Source organism: Eulemur rufifrons, chromosome 24 (genome assembly GCF_041146395.1).
Source record: "Eulemur rufifrons isolate Redbay chromosome 24, OSU_ERuf_1, whole genome shotgun sequence".
NCBI lineage: Eukaryota > Metazoa > Chordata > Mammalia > Primates > Lemuridae > Eulemur > Eulemur rufifrons.
Genome location: NC_091006.1, coordinates 8387223 through 8410818, shown reverse-complemented (window position 1 = coordinate 8410818; position 23596 = coordinate 8387223). Strand labels below are relative to the sequence as shown.

General features: G+C 50.4%; 1 pseudogene; it reads right to left on the bottom strand.

The window, feature by feature from the left end:
* Positions 1–7989: 7989 nt before the first annotated feature.
* On the bottom strand, positions 7990–17769 carry LOC138374182 (carcinoembryonic antigen-related cell adhesion molecule 1-like; annotated as a pseudogene).
* Between the last annotated feature and the right edge of the window lie 5827 nt (positions 17770–23596).

Sequence of the window (23596 nt, the reverse complement as noted above, 5' to 3'; positions counted from 1 at the left end):
TCCCATGCTGGGCTGCACCCCACAGAGCCTGTGTCCTCTCCTGCCCACGCTTACCCTCAACTGTTCCCGTTCCAGGCAGCTGCCCCTGTGGTCACGGCCCTCTCTCAATCTCTGGCCTCACTGGCCTCTGCTATGTGTTCTTTTTTTGGGGGGCGGGGGGGTGGGGTCTCACTTTTTTGCCCTGGCTAGAGTGCTGTGGCGTCAGCCTAGCTCACAGCAACCTCAAACTCCTGGGCTTAAGCATTCCTTCTGCCTCAGCCTCCCGAATAGCTGGGACTACAGGCATGTGCCACCATGCCCCGCTAATTTTTTTCTATATATATTTTTAGTTGTCCAGATAATTTCTTTCTATTTTTAGTAGAGACAGGGTCTCGCTCTTGCTCAGGCTGGTCTCAAACCCCTGAACTCAAACAATCCGTCCGCCTCGGCCTCCCAAGTGCTAGGATTACAGGCGTGAGCCACGGCGCCCGGCCTCTGCCATGTGTTCTGAGCCCTGATCCCTGTGAGGGGGCAAGGGTGGAGCTGAGATTGGTGCTGTCCAAGGTGCTGCACTTCTGGACAGCTTGAGGATGAGGGACCCTGATGTGTCACCAGGGAGGAGGCCCCAGGAGGAGATGTGTCTTAGGGGTTTCCAGATCACAGGGGGTCCTGCTCCAGGGTGGGATGGACGCATGAACTGCAGGGACCCAGCTCAGGCTGGTCGACCAGCTTCTCCAGCTCTGGGTTCCTTTCAGTAGCTGATTCTCTTGCGTTGTCCCTGAGCCCATGCTAGAGTCCTCCTCATAATGTTTAGATGGTCACAGCTGTGTGTGGAGCCCTAATGGAGGTTCCCAGGTCCTTGTGCATAGCGTCCAGGGGACAGGACCATTATCTCCCCTTTCTGAACCGCACAACAAGATCTGAATAGTGGGCAGGGTCAGATAAAGTGAGAATCCACTGGAAGGGTGCATGTCCTGGGAGTGCTATGGTCTGTGTGTCCAGCTTAACTCTCAGTCTCTTTGCAAATACATTTACTTTGTGCATCTACAGTTGGCTGGTCAGTCTCATGTTCCTAAATCCTTGGATCTCTCTTACAGAAGGTCATGAGGGGTCTGTAGTCCGTACCTGAGTATAATGAGGACTCTGATTGGGATGAATGTGTCTTACATGGTGGGTTTTTTTTTTTTTACCAAAAACTTTTAAAAAATTGTGGTTAAAAAAATATAAAAAGATGCCACTTAACCATTTTTAATTGTCCAATGAAGTAGAATCAACTACATTCACAATGTTAAACAGCCATCACCACTATTTTCCTACAGAAGACCTTGTCAAAGACCAATTGACTGTAAATATGAGGGTTTATTTCTGGACTCCCAATTCTAATCCATTGGTATATGTGTATCCTTATTGCAGTTCCACACTGTTTTGATTACTGTAGCTTTGTAGTAATTTTTCAAGTAAGAAACTGTGAGTCTTCCCATTTTCTTTTTGTTTGTTAAGATTGTTTTTGCTATTCTGGGTGATCTGTGTATATATTTTTTTTTTTTTTTTGAGACAGAGTCTCACTTTGTTGCCCAGGCTAGAGTGAGTGCCGTGGCGTCAGCCTAGCTCACAGCAACATCAAACTCCTGGGCTCAAGCGATCCTCCTGCCTCAGCCTCCCGAGTAGCTGGGACTACAGGCATGCGCCACTATGCCCGGCTAATTTTTCTATATATATATTTTTAGTTGTCCATATAATTTTTTTCTATTTTTAGTAGAGACGGGGTCTCACTCTTGCTCAGGCTGGTCTCGAACTCCTGACCTTGAGCGATCCACCCGCCTCGGCCTCCCAGAGTGCTAGGATTACAGGCGTGAGCCACCGCGCCCGGCCAATCTGTGTATATTTTAAAAAATGTATTTCCATGGTTCTCATTTGGGGACCTTTCCTTACCCCCTCCCAGATGAATCTGATGGTCTGGAAATATTTTTAGGAACTTTATTTAAGTAGATAAAATATCCTCATTTTATTTGCTAAGTTGCTTCCTGGTATGGTTTGAATGTCTGCTTCGAAACTCATGTTGCTAAGGGCCCTTGAAGATGTGTTGGATCATCAGGGTTCTATCCTCATGAGTGGATTAACCTATTGGATTATTGGGTCAATGGGTTAATGGATTAATTGGTTATCAGGGGAGTGGACTAGTTATGAGTGTGTGTTTGTTATAAAGCCATTCTGGTTCTCAGCCTTTGCCTCTCTCACCCTTCATGCCTTTTGCCACAGTGGGACATAGCATGAGGCGCTCACCAGAAGCCAACCTGAGGTGGCCACCTGATCTTGGACTTTCCAGCCTTCAAAACTGTAAGAAATAAATTTATTTTCTTTATAAATCACCCAGTCTCTTGTAGTCTGTTATTGCAATCAATAACAGACTAAGATATCTCCCAGTGAAAGACTTGAGAGACACTTGAAGCTCTTGCACATATGATGAGGGATAGTGAGTTCTGTGATGATTGGCATAGAGGACACTGTTTAGGGACATGGTTTTTTAGATCTTTTATTATTTTTATTAAAAATTTTTTCTCTTTATTTTTAATTTTTATGATATATTACCTTTGTAAATATTTATGGGGTACATGGGAAATTTTGTTACAGGCATAGAATGTGTGATGATGAAGTCAGGGTATTCATCAATGATCTGTGTATTTAACATTTTTATGTGTTGGGTGCATTTAAAGTCCTCTCTTTTAGCTTTTTTGAAAAATACTATACATTGTTGTTGGCTATAGTCACCGTACTCTGCTATCAAATGTTGGAACTTATTCCTTATATCTAACTGTATGTTAGATTGACCATTGACCATTGACCAACCTCTCTTCATCCCCCTCTCCCTACAAACACTTCAAAATCTCTGGTATCTGTCATTCTACACTCTACCTCCATGTAATCAAATTTTTAGCTTCCACATATGAGTGAGAACATGTGATATTTGTCTTTCTGTTTCTGGCTAATTTCACTTAACATAATAATTTCCAGTTCCATCCATGTTGCTTTAAAGGACATGATTTCATTCTTTTGTTATGGCTGAATAGTGTTCCATTGTGTATATATACCATATTTTCTTTTTTTAAAAATTTCAAACTATTAAGAGGGTACAAATGTTTTTGTTACAAGGATAGCTTTTATAATGCTTAAAGTCAGGGCTGCTAGTGAGCCCATCATCTGAATAGTGTTCATTGTACCTGTTAGGTAGGTTTTTACCCCTCCCCTCCTCCCCCTCCCCCTTTTTGATTTCCAATGACTTTTACTTCTCTCTGTGCCCGTGTGTGCTCATCAATTAGTTCCAAATTATTAGAGAGTCCATGTGGTGTTTGTTTTTCTATTCTGAAGATACTTAGGATAATAGTCTCCAGTTCCATCCAAATTGCTGAAAAAGACATTAATTCATTCCTTTTTATGGCTGAGTAGTACTCCATAGTATACATATACCACATTTTGTTAATCTACTCGTGAACTGAGGGGCACTTAGGTTGATTCCATATCTTTGTGACCGTGAATTGTGCTGCAGTGAGCATTTGTGTGCATGTGTCCTTTTGATAAAATTACTTCTTTTCCTTAGGGTAGATACCCAGTAGTGGGATTGCTGGGTCGAATAGTAAGTCTATATTTATTTCTTTGAGGAATTTCCATACTGTTTTCCACGGAGGTGGTACTAATTTGCAGTCCCACCAACAGTGTATAAGCATTCCTTTCTCTCTGCATCCACACCAGCATCTATTGTTTTTAGACCTTTTAGTAATAGCCATTCTGACAGTGGAAAGGTGATATCTCGTTATGGTTTTAATTTGCATTTTCCAGATGATTAGTGATGTTGAGCATTTTTTCATATGCTTGTTGGCTATTTGTCTATCTTCTTTTGAAAGGTTTCTGTCCATTGTAGGTTCTCCTGGGATGTCACTGTCAACCTCAGTTCCCACCCATTTGGGGCACAGACTTCAAATTGCACACCTGGTGCAGGATAGGCATGGAGGCGCACTGTCAGCCTGGTCGTGGGGGCTACGCTCTGTACTGCAAATCCCCTCACTGGGGCAGAGAGGTGTGCTCTCTGTTGGCATGAAGCTCCTTCCTCCCAGGGAGGCAGCACCCGGCCCCCTGCTGCCCTCTCCCTGCAGCCCTGCCCTCTTTGAGCCTCCCCCTCCCCAGCCCCCAGCCCCATCTCAGCCCTCACACGATCTCTGAGTTACATCCCCCGGTCATTCGCCCTGTGTGCTCAGCTCCTGACACCTGCCTGGTGTTGTCCGTGATCCTCCAGGTTCCCAGAGTGGGGTGTGTGTGTGTGTGTGTGTGTGTGTGAGTGATGGGCACCTGCACCCATGCGAGATCTCACAGGAAGGGAATTTGAGTCCTTCAACAAATATTTATTTAAATGCAAGGATTCATGGAGCAGGCCTCCTACTTATGCTAAACAATGGTTTGTGTTGTAGATTAGACCACTCCTCCTGACTGTTCATGGCCTCCCTGTGTTAGAATTACACATCCACACCCGGGTGGGGAATTAAAAAAAAATAAGAATTACACATTCACACCCTTTTGCCACTGACCTTGGGGTTCCATCAACTGGAAGGGGAGTGTGTTCCCCTCTCTGCCCCCATCTTCCTGGACATGGCCATGTGACCTGCAGAGGCTGAAGGACTGCAGGGTGTCCTCCCTCTGGCCTGATCTGTCACAAGAAGAGTGTCCCCTGGTGGCCCTTTTATCTCTGGTGCATTCAGGGAACCTGTTGTGTGTCACACACCTGAGGTCCCCTCAGAGGCACCTCTAGGAAAGGTCCAGAGCATCGGCTCCTCCGGTGTATGGTCTGAGGTCAGAGCTGGGGGCTTGGTTCTCCTTATCTAGAGAGCTCCCTCCCTCTGGCCATGTTTCCTCAGGGAGCTCTGGCCTCAGCCAGAGTTCTGCTCCCCAGGGCCCCTGGGGCTCTCACCTCAGCTCCTGCAGGGTCTGGGTGTCAGATGGCTGTGCCCCTGTTCTGAGCTGTCCCCATGGGGTGGCCACAGGAGAGCCCCTGTGGGAGGTAGAGACCTGTGGGTTGGATTTGATGTGGGCACTGCAGGTGGCCTTGCCTCACTGCTGGTTACTGTGGGGGGCTTCAGGGACTCACTGGGAAGCTTGGCACTTGCTGTAGGTGTGCAGACACTTCCTCAGGTGAAGGAGCCCTCAATTCGTAGTTTGCCCCTGGCTTCTGTGTCGTCCACATCATGAGTGGATTTGAGTGGAATTTCATGACAGATCATTTTGCTTCTCTTCTGACGACTGTAAGTTTTTTTTCTAGTTAATCTCTTGATGTGGTAAAGGCAGCAGTTGCTTTTCGAGTGTCTAAACCCACCTTGCATTCCTGGGGGACAAACTCAATGTGGGCAATCCTGATTCCTTTTGTGATATTTTATTTAGGGGCTTGTCCTCTCAGTTCACAAGAAGGGCCTGCAATTTGACATCCTCATTCTTTCCTGTTCTGCTTTTGCCATGAAGGTTATACTGCCACATAAACTGAGCTAATGTGCATTCTTTATTTTTCCTATTCTCCACAAAAGTTGCATAAGATTGGAGTGAGCTGATGTGTTGACTGTTTTGTGGATATTGTTTTTTTTCTTTAACCTGAAGAGATTTCACACTCTGTGTTTTATGAAGTAAAATGAATAGAGCAGTAATTCCTGCATCTGTGTGTGCCCATGAAACCACTGCCCAGATCAAGAGAGAGAATTTTGCCTGCACCAAGTACACTCTCATCCCCCTCCCAGCCATTGCAAGCCCGACGTCCCCTCCACTCTGATCTCTAGCACCAGAGATTCATTTTGCCTCTTTGGGACCTGTGTATAAGTAAAATCATTCATCGTTTTTCCCTCTGCACCGGCTCCTCTCTTTCCGCTCTGTCCATGTGAGACTACCCCTGTTGTGTGCGGCAGCAATCCATTCCTGTCCCGTGTTGTGGAATGTCCTCTAGTGGGAATACACCCCAGGATTCAACCACTGTCCCATTGGACATTTGGATGGTTACAGTTTTTGGCTTTTCTGAATAACTCTGATGTGGACATTCTGATACCTGTACTTTTGTGGGCCTAACTCATTTCCTTGGGTATAAATATCATTGTATATACTGGAACATCTCCTAAGATATCTACACATTTTAGATTCTCCTGCCCAATAGTTGAACAAACCTCTATTCCCACCAGCAGTGTCTCTGTGCTCAGTTGTTCCAGTTTGGTATTTTCAATCCATTTATGCCTTTCTCACATGGTTGGGATATTGGATGTTAAGATTTGAGATGCCCACTTTTTGGTTGAGACTCTAGGAGGAGGAGGAGGAGGTCAGTTGAGAGAAAGGATCTACGTTCATTTCTGAATAGCAGGAACCTTGCTATGCATCAGAGAGCGAAGGGCCCCACAGTCCTGTGTGCCAAAGGATGGGCAGGTGCTGCGCCTGCCCCAGGCAGAGCCCCAAGCCTCGTCTCCAGGAACAAAGGACGCTGAGTTCCTGAGAGCCCGCTGGGCCCATCGCTCTCCCCGACGGTGGTGGGGCAGCCTCCTGACCTCCCCACTGCCCCTGCCCTGGCTCCTGTGCATTCTCAGGCCCAGGGCCTGCCCTGTCCCCAGGCTTCTCTCCAGCCCTTTACACCCAGCACATTCCGTGCCCACCTCCCAGCACCACAAACACCTGGCCTCCCCTGGCCTTCCCAGAGCCCACCTCACAGACGTGGGCAGATGCCTGGGTCCCCTTTGGGGAAGCCTGTGGGAAGCAGTGAGAGCTCAGCCCAGGGGGCCCTGGGTGCTCACTTACCAGTCACCTGCCTGGTGGCAGTGTGAGGGGCTCCTCTCCTGGGGTCCCCAGTCCTGTCCTTTCTCTGGATGAGCCCCCATAGGCTGGTTCTATGGGGCATGATCCTTATCCCCATGCTCAGGTCAGGGACACTGAGGGCTCCCTGGGGACAGGTGTAGCGGGGGATGGAGCTCACCAGGATGGCTGAATGGTCAGAGGAGCCATGGTCTGTGCATTAGAGAGGGGCAGCACCACCGGCCAGGACCACAGGGGGACAGCCCTATAAGCACCTGCTGTTGTACTCCAGGGAGGGCGTCCTCTGGAGTTGTGCATCTTGGTACTTGCTGTGTATAGCTGCTCCCCACGGGGTCAGGGAGAGCAGAAGAGCAGCTCAGGGGTGCACAGCTCCCAGAGCCTGTGGGGAGAGGGAGATGCCAGAGTGAGAGCCCCTGAGCCTTGGGGAATTTGAGGGGAGGACCAAGGCCAGGCCCCACATGGATACTCTGTGGATTCTCTCTGCAGGACATTAGTTTTTCCAAGAATCTCCTGTGGCCTTTGGGGTACAGGCCACTCCCTTTAGCCTGGGTACCGAGGGTGCAGGTTGAGGAGGATGAGTATTGCAGGGCTGGTGCAGGCATGGAGGGTGGAGGTGTCCAGGCTTTCGGGGTTCATCCCTAGCATGGTTCAGCCTGCGCTTGTGCCTGCTGTGAGCAGAGGTGCCTGGGAGCATCTTTCCTGGGTGATGGTGAAATCCTATGGGGAGAGATCACGTCCTTGTCAGTGTCTGTCTCTTGTTGGGTCTTGGCCCAGGGTATCCCTCTCCCTACAGAACACGGTGTCACCCTCACTGTGGAGATGACACAGTGAGATGGACAAGCGGTGAGATCTGGTGTTGAATGGGACCTTAAGCCAACAGTAATGACAGTGTCAGTTCACAGTTTTGAGCGTTTATTGACTGAATGCAAATCTTCTAAGGACTTTCCACCTTCATCCCATTGATTATTCACCGCAGCTCCAAAGTAAGTGCATCACAAGGATCGCTTTACAGGAAAAAAAATCAACTTAAAGAGTTTACGAACTGACAGGAGGGGACTTAGATGACTCACAGTTCACAGTCAGTCTGAGGGGGTCACTTTTGCTGGAACTGACGGGGGTGGAGACCTCACAGTGACACTCCCTGGCATCCTCCCTCCTGTCGGGGTCTATGCCGAGCACACTGCAGTCTCAGGACAGCTCCATCTCCTCCGTGACCCGCAGACTGTGCTTATTGAAGGTCCATGGGTTGGAGGTTCCAGTGTCATCTCTGAGGCAGGTCAGTACCAGGGGCTCCTCTCTTCTGTGACTGTGGTGCTGCTGGCTCAGCAGCTGGAGGGCTGAGCCGCTGTCTCTGAAGACAGAGGAGGTGACCGACTGAGCATGGCCTGGGGCCTGGGGACATGCTCTTTCCTCAGAGACCTCAGGTTAGCTTTGCCCAGTGAGCTGGGCACCCAGCGAGTGACCACCCAGGAGATGGTCCTGACCCTCTGCAGAAAGTTGGGTGTCTTTGTTCAGGTGACAATCTGTAAGGAGAGGGCAGCACCTCCCCTCTGACCCTCAGACCCCAGATTACCCCAGGCTAACCCCTGATTGCTCCCTGGGACATCACCATCGTATCTGCAGGAGGAACCTCTTCTCGTCCTGTGTGTCCAGTGTCCTCGCTGCCTGATGGAATGTTTCTCCCATTGACATGTGGGTGACCCTTTCCTGGCACTTTCTCTGACTGCATAAAGATCAGACCTCACGCCTTCTAAGAACTTGTGGGTTTGCTGGGGAAGGCGTCCTTGCCAGTTGCGTTCATAGTTTTCCAGGACAGATTTACATGAAATAAGGAGGTCATTTCCTCTTATGGGTTATTTTATTATGGAACAAGGACACCCAACTCAGTCTTTAAGATCTTAGGACCTACCCGGAGAGGTTCCAACCTAAAGGATTTCTCAATCTAAGAGAATTTTTACTTCCTGGTCTGCATATTGAATATCACAGTGAAGAAAATCTCTAGAGAGAAGTGTTCACAGTTTTGACAAAAGACTAGCACTCCTAGGAATAGAAGAAATGTGCCTCAACACAATAAAGGCCACACATGAAAATTCTACAGTTAACATCTGATTCAAGGAGAAACATGAAAACTCTTCCTCTAAAATCAGGAACAAGACAAGGATGGTGTTATTTTGTTTTGTTTTGTTTTGTTTTTAAGGCTAGTCCAGTGAAGCAGTGAACTGGAAAAGGAACAAAGAAATCTGTAACTGGTTGTGATCAATTAGTTGTAAAACACCATTGCACTCGGGCCAGCCAGGTATGTTGCCTTTATCACTTCAATTCAGCATTGTACTTGAAGTCCTGCCTGGAACAAATACACCGGAAAAAGAAATAAAGGCATCCAAATTTCTAAAGAAGAAGAAAAATTGTCTGTGCAGATGATATGATCTTACGTGTGGTAAACCATAAGATTCCACACACACACACACAATTGTTAGAACTAATAAAGTTTACAAAGTTGGAAGATATAAAATTAACAGGCAAAAAGCATGTGTGTTTTATACACTAACTATGAACAATGAGAAAAGGAAATTAATAAAACAATTCATTTACAATAGCATCAGACAGAAAAAAACACAGGCATAAAATTAATCAAGGAGATGAAAGACTTGTACTGAAAAATATACAATGATGCAGAAACAAATTAAAGAGGAAACAGATAAATATGAAGACATCCTGTGTTCATGAATTGGAAGAGTTAATATTTTTAAGATGCCAAAACTCCCCACAGCTATATGCAGATTCAGTAAAATTCCTATAAATGTCTCAACGACAGGTTTTGCAGAAATAGAAAACCCATCTTAAAATTCATATGGAAATCCAAGGTACTCAGAATAGCCAAAAACATTCTAAAAAAGAACAGAATTGGAGGTCTCACACTTCCAGATTTGAAACCTACTACAGAGCTACAGTAATCAAAATAGTGTGCTCCTGGCATAAAAAGACATATACACCAATGGAATAGAATAGAGATTGCAGAGATAAACACTCACATATACGGTGAAAGAATTTTTTGACAAAGTTGCCAAGACCATCCAGTGGGGAAAGGACAGTCTTTTCAATAAATGGTGCTGGGAAATCTGGACATCCACATGTTTAAAAAACTGAAGTTGCCTTACACCATAGTCAAATACTAACTCAGAAAGGATCAAAGACCTCAACATTATACCTAAAATTAAAAAACTGTGAGAAAAAAATGTACAAAGAAAACTCCAAGACCTTGGGTTTGGCAATGATTTCTGGATATGACACCAAAAACACAGGTAACAAAAGTAAATACAGATGACATGGAGTATCTCCAAATTAAAAACTTCTGTTTAGCAAAGGACACAATCAACAAAGTGAAAAAGCAACTTACAGGATGGGAAAAATGTTCACAAATCATACATCTCATAAGTATAAAGTACTTGTACAATTCAACAAAAAGAGACAAAATGAATTGATTGAAAAATGGGTCAAGGACTTGAATAGACTTTTCTCCAAAGAAGATATACAAATGGAAAATAACCACATGAAAGATGTGAACATCACTAATCACTGGGGAACTGCAAATCAAAACCATAATGAGATATTCCCTCACACCCATTACGATGGCTCCTAAAAAAAAACCTAAGAAGGTAACAAGTGTTGGCGAGGATGTGGAGAAGTTAGAACTCTTGTCCAGTGTTTATGGGAATACAAAATGCTTCATGATCTGTGAAAATGGTATTGTGATTCCTTGCAAAATTTAACACAGAAGTACCACATGATTCAGTGATCACACTGTGGGTACACATCCAAAAGAAATGAAAGCAGGGTCTTGAAGAGATAGTTGCACGTCCCTGTGGATAGCAACGTCATTCACAGGTGCCGAGATGTGGAAACAACCTACGTGCCCGTAGACGGATTAGTGGATAAACACCAGGGCATACAATGGAATAGGGTTCAGTCTTTTGGAGAAAGGAGACTCTGACACATGCTACAACATGGATGAAACTGGAAAATGTTATGTTAAATGAAATAAGCCTGTCACAAAAGGAAACACACCGTGTGATTCCACTTGTATGAGGTACCTGGAGTAATCAAGTTACACAGACAGAAAGTAGAATGGTGGCTGCCAGGGGCTGGCGGGGGATGGGAAATGGGGAATTAGTGTTTAATGGGCACAGAGTGTCAGTTTGGGAAGATGAAAAGAGGTCTGTGGGTGGATGGGGGTGATGTAGCAAAACAATGTGGTTGTGCTTAATGCCACTGGACCATCCACTTAAAAATGTTTAAGATGGTAAATTTTATGTTATGTGTATTTTGCCACAACTAAAATAAAAGGCTGGTGCTCGTGCCCTCTCTGTCAACATGCATTTTTGGAACTTCCCCTTCCTCGCCATGCAGAGACTCCATGGGCAGATCTCCCTGTTTCTCCACGGGGCCATCACTTGCTATTCTCTGTGGTGTGTCTCAGGTGCGGTGTCCACAGCTTTATGTAGTTGGTGACTTCAGAGCCAGGACACAGGTCAGGAGTCTGCCCTCAGGTTCTCTCCCTTCCCATTTCCTGCAGCCTGACCCGGGAGAGGCTCTGGTGTCAACTGGTAGCACAATGTGGCCAGATTCAGGCCAGGCCACCGGGGCACCTTCTCCACATGGCCTGCCCCACCCTAGATGCAGTCAGAGCAGAGCCAGTCACCAGATGAGCCAGGAGCAGAGCAGAGAGCAGAGCTTTGAGATGTTTATCTCTCCTCTGAGGGGGTTTCCTCCTCTCATTTGGGGAAAAAATAATATGAACCTATTTTGAAACCTCCTATGTTCCTTGTAGCTCATGGAGTAGGTAAAAGAAAACAAAGGGATGACAGAGAGGGACGTGTTGGTGACAGAGAGAAGCCACTTGACCTTGAGGATCCTTCCTCCCTGACTAGATGGGGCTCTCTGGGGCTGAGGGAACCCCCTCGCCATACTCCAGACTGGACCTAAGGTCAGGTGTGCGAAATCAGAGAAGCCAGGGGAGCAGACAGTCTGCAGAGACGGGACGGAGTGGGAGAGCTTGGGGGGAAGCTGGGATTTGCTTGCACCCAGGACACAGACTGGGAAATCATTTCTTCCTGGCTCTTCTCTGAAAAGCAACAGACTCCAACCCAGAGCCCAGGGCCAACCTCCAGGGATCCGTTTACTAAAGACAGAATCTCGCTCTGTTGCCCAGGCTGGAGTGCCTTGGCGTGATCACAGCTTATTGTAAACTTGAGTTCCTAGGCTTAAGTGATGCTCCTGCTTCAGCCTCCTGCTTCATCACAGACAGGTGCACATCACCACGCCCAACAAATTAAAAAATTTTTTTTGTAGAGATGGGCTCTCACTATGTTGCCCAGGGTGGTTTTTAACTCCTGGCCTCCAGTGATTGTCCCTCCTCTGCCTCCCCAAACACTGGGATTACAGGTGTGAGCTCAGAGACTGTGATATTCTTGCCTGTGGTCCTATAGAAGCCAGTGGCAGAATTGTGGGCATGGGAAGCATAGGGCCTTCATCCCCAGTGACGTTGGGGATGAAGAGCTCTTGTGTGGGTTGCTGGAGATTCTCATTGATAAGCCAGGAATACTGTGCAGGAGGGTTAGAGGCCGTGTGGCAGGAGAGATTGAGGTTTGCACCTGGATGGTAATAGGAGTCTGGCGGGTGGGGCGGATGGTGGGGCTGTCGGGGCCATCTGGACAAAGAGTATAAAGCCACATGTGATGTCATCAGAGGGAAAGGGAAGCTCCTGGTCTGCAGAAGGGCTACAGTGTCCCTCTGAGTTGTGTCCCAATCTTGTTTTAAAATGTCTCAAGCAAGCTGGGCATGGTGGCCAGAGACTGAGGCAAGGGAATCACATGAGGCCAGGAGTTAAACCAGCCTGGGTAATGTAGTGAGACACCATCTCTTAAATAGAAAGGTCACAGCAATAACCCTGCATTCACTGAGTCTGAGCCTGAGACATTGACCTGTTTCTCTCATCACAGGTTGTTAGCCCCAAGCCTCCTAGGACAGCAGCAGCCCATCCTTCCTATTCTTGGTCAAGGCTGGGCCTGCCCAGGTTTGCCTGGGACAGGAAGTCTTGGCCAGCCTGAGTGTTCACGGGTGAGGGTCTGTGCACTTGGACCCAAGAGGGACTGAGTGGCCTGGGTCTGTCCATGTGGATTTGGGCTGGCAGCTCCTGCCACAGTGGAATAGAATATACTCACAGAGCACAATCAGGGTGACTGGGTCACTGTGGCTGGCACTGAGTTCTATGTTTCACACACAAAGGGTCCTGGGTCATCCCTTGTGACACTGAGTAAAGTGGGAGTCCTGTTGTCCTGAGACAGCTCCATCCTGAGATTGACCAGTGGTTTCTGACTATTTATCCGCTACAGGTATTTTGTGTCCTGAGTTTCTGGTTTATAGGTTGAGGCTACAGAGTGTTCATCCTCCCCGGGCTTGGAGTTATTGCTTGTGATGGAGGGTTTGGGTAACTCTGCTGTACAGATAATAGATGATTGCCCTGTGTGGTACCTTTGATTCCTCCAAAGGCATCATTCAATCAGATTTAGAGTCTCTCACCTCTCAGCCAACCTTAGTCCTCAAAGACCAAGGCAGGCATGCATGTCACGAGACAGATGCTTGATGATCTCAGGGCTCAGAGAACATGAGGCCGCCTGCTCTCTCTGGGAGACACACAGACGTTCTCAAGTGTGAATTAAGCAGCAGCTGCGTTGAGTTGTGGACAGACACAGGACCGGGAGTCAGAGATTCCCTGGCACCTCTCCTGGTCTTTCCCTGACCTGCTGACTGCCTGAGTGGCCTCGGGACATGTGGGTGCTGACCCCTTCCAGCTGCACAGTCCTACATTGCCCAGCCGAGGTGTGTTTTCTCTGAGGCCTCACCTCTCAAGGACGCCCTAGAGATGGGTGATAGTGAAGCCTGGGTGTTGAGTGGACATAACACAGGGAGACCAGGAGCAAGTCTAGGGGCCAGTTGAGTTCTCAGGCTGCAGGGCCTGGAGGTGGGGCAGTTCTGCCCAGGTGACAGTCACTGACTTGGCCAGTGACCCAATAAGTGGTGGAGGAGGTTCCAGAAATTATCTAGAAAGAGTGAGGGCTCAGGCAGGAGCAGGTCAATTTGGAGCAGAACCATGTTCCCTGTCTTTGGTCTTTAATGTCCCTTCTTCTCCTGCAGGGACAGGTGAGGACCATGTGGATCTTTGCAGAAACACACATGGACATTTGCAAATGCCGAATAGACTTGTGGAAAGAGGAGAGCATGAACGTGCTGGAAATCTGGCCCTCATGGACCATGTGTGTTGGTCAGATGGGATAGAAATTTGAGCAGCAGCTAAACTTCTTCCCTATGTGAAAATTATCATTAATACACAAGGGTCTGATACTCGTTGCTGAAAGGAATGTTACTCTAGAAGAGAGTAAAAGTCTGTGGCAGGGTCTCAGCCCTGAGGGGCAGGGAACAGGTGGGGTCAGAACCTCCTAGGATTCTGCATCCAGGATCCAGTCTCTGAAGAGGTTATGGATCATTCATTCATTCATTCCCTCCTTCATCAAAGAACTACTTGAGAGTGTTGCACGTTGGGCCCTGTGCTGGTGCAGGGTGTGAGTGGGGAGAGAGAAAGCCACGTCTTTCCTGTACCCTCCGTGGAAGTGACATGGACACACCAGGAAGCACGTGGTTTAGAGTCCAGTGGGCAGGGGGTCTGAGGGGGAGGCCTGGGCATTCCCAGCCCTGACTCTGATTGTTGGTTTAGTTCTAGAGTAAAACGGATTAATTCTCATTTGCTCCTCACTCCTCTAAGGTTTGGATGCCCAAGAAGAAAGGATTTGAACCAATGGATGACCTTGGCATCCATGGAACCTAAGAACCCCTTTCTGGAGGAGGAGAGGACATGGGTGTGGCTGCAGACAGACCTTGTGTGACTCTGAGCTGCCACTCCTGTTCGTGTGACCCTGGTTCAGTGATTGCATCACCCCATGCCTCAGTTTCCCCACAATAGGGTAAGATACATAATGTTAGGCTTCCAGGCTATCTATGAATTAACCTTAAAATAGTCACAGACCTGACCTACAGCTTGACGCAGAGGAGCTGCCCAAGCACACGACATCTGTTGTTACTGCCTCCCTGAGAGAGCAGCCCTGGGCCTGATCCCTGGTGGACAAGCAGCTGCCAGAAATATTTTGTCTCCTCAGTTACAAGCCCTGGGGACACTGAAAGCCCTAGGGCATCTCTTATTTCCCCATCCTTGGGCTGATGGCCTGGGGAGCCGGTCCTTCTGTCCTCTCCACAGCACGTCTCAGGTGAAGGACTTGGCTCTGCCCTTGCCCAGATGAGGCTCTGGGGTCAGGCCCTGGCTGATGACTGAGCTGCCCTCAGACAGCCCTGCCCAGGGGACCAAAACCAAGCCCTTCCACAGGCTCCCCAGGGTCACCTGGACTCAGGAGCCCTGGGCCTTAGCTTCTCTGTGAGGATCCCAGGGGGGCCCTCAGGCCAGGCCCTGACTGGGTCCTACAGGGTCCTTCCTAGGGCCATGTCCATGGGGAGGGCACAGGGGGCTGAACTGAGGCTGATCTCTCCCTGCTGAGGTACCGGTCACACCGGTCCTTCCTCTGCAGGGAATGTCTGCAGGGTCTGGACGCAGGAAAGGATTCTGATCTTTTGACGTTTGTCTTCCCTGTGTGTCCTGCACTAAGTGCCCAAACCCCACCATGGGACATGATGCAAAGGAGGAGGCAGGCACAGTCCATTCCATCTACCCCCACAACACCCAGAGGTCACAGAGGGATCACTCACGATATACGTGGAACTGTCCAGTCACTAGGTCATTCTTGAGACTTCCACGTACGATTAGTAGAGTGTAGTATCCTGCATCCTTCAGGGAGACGTTTCGGAACAGCAGGGTTGCATTGGGGTGTATGGTGTCACGACCACTGGATGCAGGCCCTAGCCTCTGTTCTACAGTGTCTGTTACAAAGGTTGCAAGTAGATTGTTGCTCTTAATCATTTTCCCTCTGTACCATCCATAGCCATAGACATCCAATGGCCAATTGTAGACAAATAGAAGAACATTCGTCCCCTCTGAGGCACTGAACGGCAGGGAATGAACAATAGCTTCGCCAGTGGCGGGAGGGTTCCAGAAGGTTAAAAGTGAGACTAGGAGGGAAGAGAGAGAATCAATCCATATTGGGCCCTTGGAATTGGGATGGAACGATGGGGCCTGGGTCCTGAGTAGGTCTCTTCACCCTCAGCCTTGGGGTGTGAATGTGTGTGTGTGTGTGTGTGTGTGTCCTTTGGGTCAAGGTCAGCAGTGTGATCACCATCACTCCAGCGCCTCTGGACTGGCCATGCCCCTGCTTGGAATCCTCTTCCCAGGTGTCTGTATGGCTCAGCCCCCACTGCCCTCAGATCCCGGCTCACACTGAGGGGTGTCCGTGGGAGGGACCTTCCCTGGCCACCTCCTCTAGGGACCCTGGGTCTTCCCTTCCTGACCTTTCCCTGCCTGTTCCCTCCGTGGCTCTTGTCCACAGCTGGCCTCACATTTGAGATCTCTCTGCTTGTCTGTCTTCCTCCCACTGGGACATGAGCTCCGTGATGGCAGGGACATGTCTGACCTTTGTTGTGCCCCAGAGCCTGGGACAGGCTGTGGACACCTGTGGGTGAGTGAATGACCATTCCCAGGGCCAGCCACGTCCTGGTGTTTATTTCCCAATTTCTGAGATTGGTGGCTCAGGACAATGGTTGATGCCCTGTTAATGTTTTTATGTTAAGTGTCACTCAGATATAGTTACTATGATTTTTCACAGTGTAGTAGCCAGTGGTGATTCACCAGGAACACAGAACACTTGAGATTTTCTTGACCCTTAGCAATTCTAGTTCACTGAGAACTTTTGTTGTTGAACATCCCCCTCCACCTTCAGGCTCCAACAGAAGCCCTCTGACTCTCTCAGAGCCCCATCCTCCTCAGGAGACCCCAGCCGGTGTCTGTGCTCTCTCCTTGCACCCATCCCCAGGGAATCGTCCCTCTCACCTGTGAGCAGGAGCCCCTGCCAGGGGACGCGCCCTCTGCGGGGGGCGGCTGAGGAGGGCTCCTTGGTCTCTGCTGTCTGCTCCGCCCTCTGTACAGAAGAGCTTTAGCTCCATGAATGCTCCTGAGCACGGCTGCTCTGACCCGTCAGCTCTGCTGTTCTTCCTCCCTCTGTGCTTAGCCTCCTCCCTGGGGCCCAGAGCTGGCTGGTCACATGTGCTGGGGACAGGATCTGTGCCCAGGACGCCTCCCTATTCCCTCCCCTCTAGTCCTGCTTCCTTTGTTCCTCTTTCCCCTTTTCCTCTGTTTACATTCCAGTTCCTAAACCACACTTTGAGAAGCAGGGTTGATGGGGTCCCCTGTGTCCTGAGAGGATGACCTGACATTCCAGCACTGACCCTATGAGGTCTGTCAGCACTGCACATGGAACCATGGGGGCTCCCAAACTGGGGGAATGTTTCCTTTGTGACAAAGAAACCCAGCTGTGCCCTGGGTCTTCCCATGTTCTCCAGTTCTCTGGGGAGGAGGGTGATGCCCAGCATGCAAGTGGCAGGGAAAGCTCTGGGGGCCTGAAAGGGGCAGCTGAGTGATGACTGGGAAGGGACCCGTCCTCTATCTCCAGAGTCACCATCCTGGCTTCTGACCCAGGCACAGAGCCCCAGGCCTGGAGGTGTGAGGAGAAGCTGCAGCTCCTGGGTGTGGAGGGGGCGACCTCCTCGTGTCCTGGGAAGAGAGGACAGTGGTGCAGGGAGGTTGGGGACTTCTGGACTCTACTGTCCTCCGGGGAAGGCTTCAGGGAGACCCTTCCTCTCCGTGTTTAGTGGCTGAGCCGTGGCTCAGGGCCTGTCCATGTTCTTCCTGACTGTCCTGGGTGGCCTCTGCCCTCTGCCCAGTTGACCCTCCTGTGGTCACTCCACCTTCCCCATGGGGCGTGCCAGGAGGGAGTGGGGATCTGCACAGGGACCCCTGGCAGAGCAGGGACCTCAGAGGCCCCTGGAAGGATCAGGTAGGACACAGCAGGCACGTGGCGGGGGACCAGAAGGGTCTGTTGAAGGAAAGGATGGAAATCAGGGTCCATCTCCACCTCCTCAGCCAAAGCCAGGTGCTTGCATGGGGGAATTAATTCCCTCAGTGTTGTCTGTGTCCTGTTGCCACGTGGAGGGAACAAGGAGACCTGCAGCCAATGTCAGGGGCTGCCTCAGGGAGGCTGACGAGGTTCCAAAGGGTGTGAGCTGGCCCTGACCCCTGGACAGAGGTGGGCGCTGACCCCCAGGTCAGGGTGCAGGGTCAGGTCAGCCCGAGTCCTGTTCACTGCGGGTTCCCAGGCTGCCCAACTCCATCCAGTGCAGGGTGAGCCCAGGGGGAGGATGGGAGTTGTCCAGAGGACTCCCGGTCCAGTGTCAGGAGAACTGTCCACCAGGGGGATAGGTTGTCTCTGAAGGAGCCTGTCCCTGAGGTTTCAAAGGAGGCGCCTGGGGAGATGGCTGTGGAGGCTTCATGAGGAGGACGCTGGGCTGGGAGGTGGTCCCCAGAGTGTCCTGTGTCCCCTAAATCCCAGGACTGTGGGTGCTGCCTCAATGTCACTTGCGTCCCTGTCTGTCATCTGCTCCAGGACCCCCAACAGGGCCCAGGAACTGCGGCAGCTCCACCTGGACACTCGGCCAAGAGAGGCCTGGGCTCCCTTGTTAGGGGAGGGAGGCCCCTCACACCCTCAGTTCCTCTGGATGGAGCAAAGGCAGATCCTGGACTCTCCTGTTCCATCCTACACGGGATGTTCCCCTGGTTCCCCAGGACTCCTTGGGCTGGGGACATGTCTGCAGGGGACCACAGTCAGATGTCCCCACACACCAGGGATCCTCAGGGCTGAGGAGTCCTCTCCTGACTTCCTGTAGTTGGATGGGCCTCAGTCCTCCCCTCGTGGCCACTCCTTCTGGGGTGGAGGAGCCCGAGTTTGTGGCCAGTCTGGTGTCTTTGTGAGAACAGGAAGGACACAGGCTGCCTGCCCGGGAGGTGGGATGTCACCCAGAAGTTAGAGGTGGAGAGGGGTGTCAGTGTTCTGGGAATGAGTGTGTCCTGACTCCTCACTGTTAGGAAGGCCCCTGTGCTCCCTCCTGAGGCTCCGAGAGTAAAGGCTCGTCCCTGGGACAGGCGAGGGCACTCTCTGGCCTCTTCCCGGGCTGAACCAGTGCCCTGTGTCCACCTGGGACATGCTCTGATCTGCAAGTGTCCCACGGAGGTGAGTGCTGCTGCTGTGTGGTCCCCATCCATTTAAGGAGGGTTTACTAAGCATCTGTCAGTGTCAGGGCACTGGGCTGGGCCCTGGGAATTCCACAGAGAGCAGGACAGACGTGGTCCCTGTGCTCATGGGGTTTCCCAGTACCAGGGGAGACAGGCGCTCAGGGAACAGCATGGAACTAAGCAGTTAATTAGAAGGAGAGAAGGGCTGTGAAGGGATGTGTCTGGGGCACCCGAGGGCTGAGCTACGCTGAGGATCACAGAGCGCTCCCCAGGAAAGTGCAGGTGCGGAGGGCAGGAGCCGCCTGCAGCGGGTGCGTGCGGCCTTCAAGTGGCAGACGCCTGGTGGCCGAGGAGCTGACAGAGTGGTGTGGGGAGCTTGGAGAGCCAGGAGCACCACGAACTGAGGCGCTGCCGGTGAGGGTCAGACCCTGCCCAGCTGAGGGTGGCGCGGAGGGAGGTCGGCGCCCCGGGAGGCTCCAGGATGGGGGACGTTGCCGCCCCCTGGTGGGCAGTTGGGAAAGTGAAGATGGAAAAGCATGCTAAGGAGTTTTTATTTGAAAATCAGTTTTAAAGCATTTTTTTAGGCTCTACACAAAATTTCAATGCTGTGTCATGGCCCATATCTTCTATTTTACAATATCTTGATCTAAGGTCTTTGGGTCTACCCCAATGAGATTACATTACATTCAGATTTTCCAGGTCTGTTATGCCACCATTTGGTTTATTTCATTGCAATTTTTTCCAATTTCTTTTTAAGCTGCCCCAGCCATGAGCATGCATCAAGACTGAGAATGCATCTTCCTGGGATATGCTCAAGGGAATTTTGGGAACTGTGGGGGCACAGGTGTGATTAGGGGCAGAATGTGGTGAGGCAGACAAAGAGGGAAGAGCATCTGCAGGGGTCGGGTGGGGATGGAGGCTTGCAGAAAGTGGGAGCCATCAACGTTTCCATGGGGAGAGAGGCACATTGGCCATGTCTTAATGGTCTCAGTGCTGGGATGCACCTGTTGGATCCTGGATCAGGGAAAGATCAGGGTTCAGATTAGTGCTCTGGCCACCGTCCCCTGGGCAGAGATGGACAATGACCTCACTTGCAGGGCATTTGGTGCAGGGCCCTGTTACCTTAGGACTCCAGGCCCCTGGTCCTCCTGGGGCACAGGGAGCTCAGGGGTGACTTGGACATGAAGCCTTTCTTTGCAGAGCCAAGTTGGCCACGTTCTCCTGGCCCAGAGGGAGGTCTGTTTCATCTTTGTCACATCACCTATGGGGCTCTCTGCTCTGAGGGTCTGCAGGGCATGGGGAATGGTAGGGTTGTGTCACTCCCTGTGTCTGGTGAACTTTGATCTTCTTCATCCCTGAGGTTACTCCCAAGTGTGGGCATCTAGACCTGAGGCAGGAGGGCAGGACAGGGCCAGGGTCCTGTCGTGTGACCTGTGTGGTCATGTGGGGTCCTGTGCTTGGAAGGGTCCTGCACTTAATATAGCGCCCTCTGTGGCTGTGTTGAAACTCTGAATACTGTGCTGAGATCCTGCATTTTCATTTGCACCGAATCCCCCACATTAGGTCGCTGTTCCTGTGTTGGGACAGGGAGAGGCCCTGTGGTTCAGGGGAGGCTCTAGGCTTCGGGGGACCCATGTGGTGAGCAGGTGGCTCTGGGCTGCGAGGAACCCAGAGCTTCAGGTCCAAGAGGGTTTGAGAAACAGGAGCCACAGGAGGGAAGGAGCCCTAAAGTGTGTCTGCCCAGCTGCTGGGGCTCCTGGCTCCAGACCTTGTTTGGAAAGGCCCCAGGCAAAAGAAGAAAGGTAATGTTAATAATACTTATAGTAAATGTTAAGGGTTATGGGAAAACTTGCCGTCCATTCCAGAGACGATAGGAAATGTGCTCAGAGAAAGAGGAGAGGCTGGGCTTGAATGCTGGGTGATATTTGTGGGGGCTGAAGGGAAGGTTAACAGGAAGCTTCCCCTGGAAGCCTCCAGGCCAGAGTGAGAGCAGGTGGGGTGACTTTGTTTCCACTCAGGGGAGAAGGGGCGAGGCATGAGTGAACCCCCTTTTGAGATTTGTTTGATTATTCTTTGTCTCCCAGTTTTCAAATCATCCCAGCCCGTTAGCACGTTGGAGAGTTGATTATAGCTTTGGTACCACAGAGTTTATACAGCACCCACAGGGGCCGGGCACGGTGCTGGGCAGTGGACACTGTCTTCGAGTTGAAGGCTCAGGCTTGGCCTGGGCTTGGTTTGGTACAAACCACGGGTGTGGATTCTTTCTGGAAAATTCTAAAAATGGTCTCTGTCTTCAGGAGGCTCAAGCCCAGCCAGGGAGATGAATACACTTCATAAAGCCTAGAGGTGCAAATGCAGTCAAGTTTCAGAAGTGGCAGCAGTTCCCTGGGGACCAAGAGGGACTCGGGCTTGGGTGGAACCTGAGCTGGTCTCACGGGTGGGGTAGGGCTGCGTTGGCGGAGGGCAGAGAGGGGCATGTCGTAGCACAAGGACGCTCTGGAGGTTATTGGCTGGAAGCCTTTGAGGGCAGAGGTTTTATTGTTTGTTTTTGTATTTCCTGAACTTATGTAGGGCCTGGCACTTTGGGGGTTACTCTGTAAATGTTTGTTGAACTGAGTGATAGTTTTGTGACCCTTAACTAGGCCTGATATGTTAGAGAGTGTGTGAAAGTGCCCCCCATTACCTGCAAGAAAATCTTACCCAGAACGCTCCTGTTGGGCCCCTCAGTCTTTTACCCCTCTCTTCTCCCAGACCCTGGCTCCCTTCACTCTGTCTGGTTCTCCTCCATGGACTTGGGGTGGGGGTGGCATCCTGTGGGTCACAGGAGGGGGCTTGGGTCCCTGAGGTCCGTTGATATAAAATACCTTGGAGACTAATGGACTTTTCTCTTGTTAGTATTGACAACTTCTTATGACCCATCTCGAGAACACTCTTTATCCCTCTGAGGTGCGAAGGGGCAGGGGGTGAGGGCAAGGTAGGGAGAAAAGGCCATTCTCTTCGGGTATTTGGTTTCCCCGTTCTCTAGTGTGGTAGACATTTGGAAATATTTGTTGATTGAGTCCACGACTCATGTTGCTCAAGTAATAGTTGTTTATTCACACACACATTCAGTGAACATTTCAGTGCCTGACGTGTGCCTGGTATTTGCTCGATGGGGGACACTGAGGAGATGAGGGGTGGTGCTGTCTCGGGGGAGCCCTCACTGTACACACAGACGTTGGGTGACCTGATCCACCTGCCGTGTTTTACAGAAGTGACAATCAAAGTGCAGGGAAGTTATAGGATTAATTAACATCGTACAGTCAGCCAGCCTGCAAGCCACAGGGGTAAGACAAGTTTCCTGACTTGCTAGATTTTCTGTTTGTGTGCAGCTACTGGCCGCTGCACCTGCAGGTGTGGTGAGCTCCGACAGAAGAGAGAACATTCAGAATGAAGCAGGAGCCCCGAACACCCTGGATTAGCCAGAAGGAAACCCCTGGTCCAACTGTGACTGTGCAAAGGACTGCTGGGGACATCTGCGTTCTCTTGTTTGCACTGTGAGCTTGAAATGAGGAAAACTGAGCCCAGAAAACCCAGTGGAAGATTTCTCACAGGGCATTGGTGAGGTGGGCGAAAGAAGCCTGTGTTTGTGGCTCTCGTGGTGTGTCTCACTGAGCGGAACTGGTCTGGCTGTGGGTGGGGGTCCCTCTGTGGCCTGGAGCTCTGTGAGGGCAGCGACCAGGTCTGATCATCTCTGTCTCTCCAGCACACAGTGCATAGCAGGCTCCAAGACACGTGTCTTAAAAAATCAAACTGAATAAAAAGTCTACACCTGTGCAGGTGTGGGATGGCTGAGCAGAAGCACAAGCAGGAAAAGTCAGTGTCCCCAGATCAGCTGGTGTGGGGTTTGGCTTTCTGAATGGGGTCTGGTGCCAAACTGGGGGTGGGGTCCCGTGGCTCTGCTGCTCCGGTGGGACACCCCTACAGTTCGGAGTGTCCCTGTGGTTGCTGCACTTCACTTGCCCATGGGAAAGTGGCTTGAGCATGTGGGGGCTTCAGAGTCTGCCACGTGGGAGACGGCTGAGGGAAGATGGGGCTGGCGGCGCATGTGGTTGTTTACCAAGATTTGAAGGTCGGTTGTAGGAGAAGGTATTAGACTCATTTTGGTGCCTACAGAGAGTAGGACGAGGATTGACGAGCATGTATCGGACACACTTTGGCTCAGGATGAAAAAGAATTGTTGCAGGAGAGTAAGTTTCCTTAGAAAATTACAAGTTTACTGGCGGAGTTCAGGCGGGGGCTGGGTGTCTGACAATACCTGTCAGAGTGATTTCTAAGGTTGCAAGGGCAGAGCTTGGCTTGGAACCCAGGTTTCCCCCGATACCCCATATTAGGTATTATAAAAACCGTCCTTTGAAATGTGACATCGCTGCATGATGCAGGCTGAGCTCCCTCCCTCTGACAGTTTCTTCCAGTCGTTGTGGGCGGGTGTGATTCTCTTGTCCAGTCTGTGACTTGGACTTCACCCCAGCCCCT